Below are 6,551 nucleotides of genomic sequence, written 5' to 3'. Positions count from 1 at the left end.
AAGTACAAATGGCCAGAGAATATGTGAAAATGTTCAAATTTCTTAGGCATTAAAAATGCAAACCATATACTGGTGTTTAATTGAACCCCAGTAAACAAATGGCAATCATGAAGAAAATGATTGATATAGCGAAAAGTATGTGTGGGTTGGAGTAGGGAGTGTGGTTTATATGAGAAAAGATTTTTATACATTGTAAATTATTGCGGCCTCTGTGAAAGAGAGTATGGAGGTTCTCAAGAAATGAAAAGTAGAACTACAATTGATCTAGCTATAACACACAATAGAGACACCTGCACATGTGTGTTGATGGTGGTACTACTCACAATAGCAAAGGAATGGAACTAGCCTAGATGCCCCTCAGTAGATGCAGACACAACACAACCATATTTGCAGGGAAAGAGATGGACTTGACATCATCATGGTAAGTGAAAAAAAATGAGATTCAGCGGAAAATATTTCATGAATTCTTTTTAGAGATATATTTATTTTTATTTTAGGTGTATGGGTGTTTTGCCTGCACATATGTGTTTGCATTACATGTACGCAGTATCCACACAAGTCAGAGAAGCAGGCATTGAATCCTCTGGAACTGGAGTTATAAATCTTTGTCAATGGACATGTAGTCACTGGGAATTGAATCCAGGTCCTTTGCAAGTGGGCTTAACAATCGACCCATTTCTCCAGACCCCACAATTCCTTTACTAAGAAGAACATAGTGTTTTTAAAGAAATGAAAGTAGAAAGTAAACTGTTAAGGAAGAAGGAGAACAATGGTGGCTGGGAAGCAACACAAGTGAGGGGAATGGGCGGGGTAAACATGCTTAAAACACATTACATTCTTGTATTAAGTGTCATAATCAGAAGTAACGCAGGATATACATTGTAATAGCCTATATAGTAGACAGGAGGAACACTTCCTACTAAGTGATTTTGTCTTCTGTACTGTGTCTCAGGTCTAGGAAAAGCAAACACTGACTGCAGGGCTTCAGAGTTGATTCAGATAGAGTGCAGTCAGGGTAGAGAAATGACAAAGTCATTGAAATCAGGACAGTTTAAAATAAAGAGTGACCCACTCTAACAGAAGAGTCACATGAGGGATCAGTTAACAGTAAAGGTGATGCCATAAATCCCAGGGCAACAGTAGTCTAAGGAACAGCTGTCTTATGGAAGGCTGAGATTGCTGAGCACCGCTAAGATCCTTGACACCCACCCAAAACCATAGAGCAGGCACTGGAGGAAGAAATGGGCACTGTGGGGATTCCTGGAACGGTAGTGCACATCTCCTTGAGGGCCACTTAGCTTAGCTAGCTTTCTGCCTGCTCATTCATGTGAAGCGTGTTATTCCTGGTTTTTTTTCAAGTAGACATTTGCATGCAGTTAGCTCCCTGCATTTTCATCTCTTGTCTACTAATTTGCTTCTTAACCTGCTACATTCTTGGTTCCAGCATTGGCTCCCATAGTCTCCATGAAAGAGAGCTCATGCTTCTTTTAGTCACTCACAGGCACCGAGTAACACATGCAGTCAGGTGACTGACTGTGCAGGTCAATCCTTTGAAATGTGGAAAATCACGAGAACACATGAAATGGCCCAATGCCTGGTCTGGAGTATGGCAATAACAGTGTAACAGTAGATAAAACCCAAAGATTGTGATTTTGTTCTGCCATGGGAAAAAGAGAGGTGTCACTATGTTCTAAGAAACATATCCTTTGTTCAGTTAATGGTTTTTTTGTGCGTAATATTTTCTTATTTTAAAGCAATCTGTGGTGTTATCTTTCTTGCACAAATAAAGCTGTCTGGGGGTCAGAGAATGGAGCTTGCCACTAGCTAACCATAGAGGTCTGGAGGTCTGTACAGATAGATAGGAAGTGAGGTAGCTGGGAAGGAAATCCCTCTCTTCTCTGCTGAGAAGCTAAGGAGGTAAGGTGTGGCTGTGGTTTGCTCCTTCTCTCTGATCTCTCAGCATTTCCCTCTGTATCTGACTCCAGCCTTTTATTATCTAGACCAATTTAGAACTCCTTTTACAGTAATCTTTTCTCGTGTTACATACCAAAAGCAGTTCCCACTCATTCCCCTCTTCCTGCTTCCCCCACCTTTCCCCCACCCCACCCCATCCACTCCTCACATAGGGTAAGTCTTCCCATGGTGAGTCAACAAAGTCTGTCACATCACTTTTGAAGCAGCACCAAGGCCTCCCCATAATATCTAGGCTGAGCACGGTATCCCTTCAAAGAGAATGGACTCAAAACCCCAGTTCAAACACTAGTGATAAATTCTGGTCCCACTGCCAGTGGCTCCACAGACTGCTCAAACCACACAACTGTCACTCACATTCAGAGGGGCTCGATTGGTCCTATTCAGGTTTTCCTGAACTTAACTTTAGAATTGTCTCTCCCTGTGCTTTTCCTTGATTTAATAACTCTAGGCATGTGCTGTACCAATGAAATAAAGCTCTAATTCTTGGTTGTTATGTGTTACAAATATAGTTCATAGTTTTTGCTACTAATAAAGAGAAAAAATAAGCAAATAATCAAGTAATACATTTTCACCATCATTTAAGTTAAACAATCATTTCAGTTTGATGTATGCCATTTTAAATCATTTCAAATTTCTTTAATTCTTGTGATTTGTTCTACCAGTTTTCTAGAGCCACTACTTCTGCAAAAGAAAAGAAAACTTGAAAAGAAGTTGGTTGTTTTAGACCTGAAACCAGAATTCAGCATTCTAGGCACATCAGCAGTGCTTAGTTTCTGATTTTCAAACTTTAGTAGGTTCTCATATTTCATTTCACTACTTGACATGCATTCAATTTAGATAAATGTGACATTTGCTTCATTTACTTCTACTGGAAAATTACCCAGTAGCAATTGTGAATGCAGCAGACTTCATTACAACAGCAATTCTCCATTATTCCTGTGAATTGCCTGATGCTTCTCTTCCAAGTAGCATGGCATCTGTATCACCAGGGCCCAGCCTTTAGCTGCTCTTTGCTCTTAATTGAACGTTTAATAAAGATTGAAGGTGTCACTATTGCTTTCCCATAAATTATGTCAGTGGCTGTAAATAATGCTGTTTTTTTTTCTTCATTTACTATCACATCATTGAGGTTTCAGTTAAATTAAGGGAAACATATTTAGACTGATATAAATGGTCTAGACATTTCCATGTACAAATTGGCTAACTATACTTCTAATATCAATTTTTAAAATTTGGACTAGAATACAGAGGCAGATTTAACAATAATTATTCCAAGCATTTTTAAAAGTTGGATTTTATTAAAAGAGGTGTCTGCCAAACCTTAAGGAAATAATGAAATTGACACTGATTGACATTTTCTTTATTTGAAAGAATATTAGCTAATCTACTGATCAAGGTCCAGATCTTGCTCTCGATCACCATCAAGATTGAGAACAAAAAGTAAGAGTTCATCATTTGGTAGAAATTAAAGAGATAGTTACTCTCCTCGGAAGGAAAGGTGGACAAATGATGGTTGGAGGTGTCCTCGAGGGAATGACCAGTACCAAAGAACTGACTCAGAAACAGAACGAAAATCCAAGAAAAGAAAAAAATGACTTCATCGCAGATACCTAATGATCCAAATTCCACAGATAAGCATAGAAATGACTGTCCCATTTGGGTAACAGAAAAAATAAACACTGGGCCAGATCCAAAGACCAGAAATCCTGAAATGTTAAAAGATTCCCATTGGGAAGAAAATAGAAACGAAAATTCAGGGAATTCTTGGAGTAAAAACTTTGGCTCAGGCTGGAACTCCAATCGTGGTCGAGGTGGCCGAGGGAAAGGCACTTACAGAGGTAATTTTGTCTACACCGACCAGAGCGAGAGCAGGTGGCAAACCTGTATACCTCTTTCAGGGAGCGGCTCCTTCAAGTCTGTGGAGCAGTAACCCTCTAAGCGGAAAAGTGAGCAAGACCTCTCTTTCGATACGCCTGCAGACAGGTCAGGATGGACATCTGCGCCCAGGTGGGCGGTAAGAAAGACTCTGCCAGCAGACGTCCAGAACTATTACTCTCGGCGTGGGCCCACAGTCTGGGTGGATGCAACAGGAGGAGGAAGCACCTGTAACTTAAAAGACCAAACAAACCAAATAGATGGTTCTCAGCTACCTGTAAATACGATGTAGCAACACATGAACGTAATTCAACCCCCAATGAACCCTCAGCATCAGCCTATGAGTATCTTCCCGTACCCAGTGGGTGTTCATGCTCCTTTGATGAATATGCAGCGTAATCCATTCACCATGCACCCTCAGCTGCCCATGCATCTCCACACAGGAGTGCCTCTCAAGCAGGTAGCTGCCCCTGCCAGTGTACCTCAGAGACCACCACGCCACCCCCTTCCCCACCATCCCAGCAGGTCGGCTATTTCGCTTCACAACCAGATGGGAAACAAGTGCAGGGCCTTCCAAGGGCATGCCATGTAAGTAACCTCCAACAGCTGCCCCAGGAAACACAGGATCAGTTCAGGGACCAAGTTCTGGTAATACTTCATCATCAAGTCACGCCCAAGCCTCTAATGCTGCTGTAAGATTGGCAGAAAGCAAAGTAAGTGTTCCAGTGGAAGCCAGCGCAGATAGCTCGAAGACAGACAAGAAATTGCTAATTCAAGAGAAAGCAGCACAGGAAGTAAAATTGGCTATGAAGCCGTTCTACCAAAATAAAGACATCAGCAAGGAAGAGTACAAAGAGATTGTACGGAAAGCAGTGGACAAAGTTTGTCATAGTAAGAGTGGAGAAGTCAATTCTACTAAAGTGGCAAATCTGGTTAAAGCCTATGTAGACAAATCCAACTATTCTCGGAAGGGGAGCCAGAAGAAAGCTTTGGAAGAACACGTGTCTACCGAGAAAAACATAGGCTGATAGGCATGGGGAGCGCTGTCCAGGGCACTGTCAACGTGTTTGCAAAGTGCAATTCAACGTGTACCCTTACTGCAAAATTAGACACAACAGTGATCGAAATCTGGTTTTGATAAAATTATTTTTTTTATTGTAGGATATAATGTTTTGTTCTAAATAGAGCTGTGCACTGCAACTTCTATATCTAACCCGCATCCCCAATAAAATAAATTCAAGGGGAAAAAAAGAAAGAATATCAGCTAATCTATTTAATACAAATCAAAAAAATATTATGTGAGCCTGTGGTTTTAAAAGGATACCCAATTTTAATATTTTAAGTTTCCAAAATAAATATTCTCTTGAAAAAATTCAAAACAAACATAATATAACATGACAATTTTACTGTGGTTAAAATAATTGAAAATTTAGATATGCTTTAAAGGCTTATTCGAAAAGTTTTTTTGAATAAATGAATTTCTTCTAATTTTGACATAAGGCAGAGCATGGGTATTGTCTTACATAGTGTTTCTATTGCTGTGATAAAACACCAAAACTAAAAAGAAACTAGGGAAGCAAAGTTTATTTTATTTCACAATCCTCAGGTCACAGTCCATCACTGATGGAAGTCAGTGTAGGAACTCAGGGAAGGACCTTGGATGGAAGAACCAAAGCCCAGGCCATGGAGGAGTTCTGATGGCTGTCTCGGTCCCTGCTAGCCTCCAAGCTCATTTCTTTCCAGCACATAGCAAGCCAGTACTACCTGCCTAGGAATGGCACCATACACAGTAGGCTGTGACCTCCCACATCAATCAGTAATCAAGAGAATGCACTACAGACTTGCCTACAGGAAGGTCTTATGGAGAATTTTTTTTTAGGTTGAGAATCCCTCTTTCCAGATGACTCTAGCTTGTGCCAAGTTGCCATAAAACTAGCCAAATAGGTATGCAACAAAGAAACTAGGAAAATCACAATCAATACAGTAAAATCAACATACCAATAATACATTTGTAAGGTTTAATCAATAGAGGTACTAAAAGGCACATTGCATCTCTATCTCAATATCCAGCAAATTCTTGGTACTTTGATTTCTCAACCTTTGATTTTCACCTCTTTAATCCTGTAAGATCACAGGACTATGTGTTTGTGTTTTCATTCATTTTGTACTTTTGCTGCATTCTGGAAGTCTGAGATCAATAACAGCATTTGCCAATATTTTAAATCCTCCCTTATGCAAAGGAATCAGTATTATGTTGTCTTTTAACCAATGTCTGAAAGCAGTTTTAAAATATATGTTTCTCTATTTCTATGGTGTTTTGTGAAACTCTCTGTGGTAGATAACTGGTCATCCTATGTAGAGATGATGCATTTTCTGAGAGATAGATTTCATGGGTAGAGAGAAAATTTTATATTAGATTTGATACTTGCATCAGAATTTCTAGAAGGATCGTAAGATGCAGTTCACAGCTAGGAGTATTTTCATTCATGGACCAGGATGAATCTACATGAATTGCTGAGAAGAAGAAGAGGGAGATTGTTCCCAGTGAGTCCAATGTTTGATTTTATACAGAAATATGGGGTAAGGCCCCCATATACACTGTCTGAAACATTTGACCCCTCTTTTGCTTCTACTTAAGGTGCATCCTCAGAGTGTTGGCCTCATGGACCGCACAGCCCAAATTCTGCCTCTCAGTGCAAGTT

General features: G+C 40.0%; 1 pseudogene; it reads left to right on the top strand.

Annotated features, from left to right (window-relative positions):
- The first annotated feature begins 350 nt into the window (after positions 1 to 350).
- On the top strand, positions 351 to 4,877 carry LOC101835989 (annotated as a pseudogene).
- Positions 4,878 to 6,551: the final 1,674 nt, after the last annotated feature.

This window comes from Mesocricetus auratus, unplaced genomic scaffold, assembly GCF_017639785.1.
Source record: "Mesocricetus auratus isolate SY011 unplaced genomic scaffold, BCM_Maur_2.0 Super-Scaffold_100020, whole genome shotgun sequence".
NCBI classification, from domain to species: domain Eukaryota; kingdom Metazoa; phylum Chordata; class Mammalia; order Rodentia; family Cricetidae; genus Mesocricetus; species Mesocricetus auratus.
This window is presented reverse-complemented; position numbering and strand designations above follow the sequence as displayed.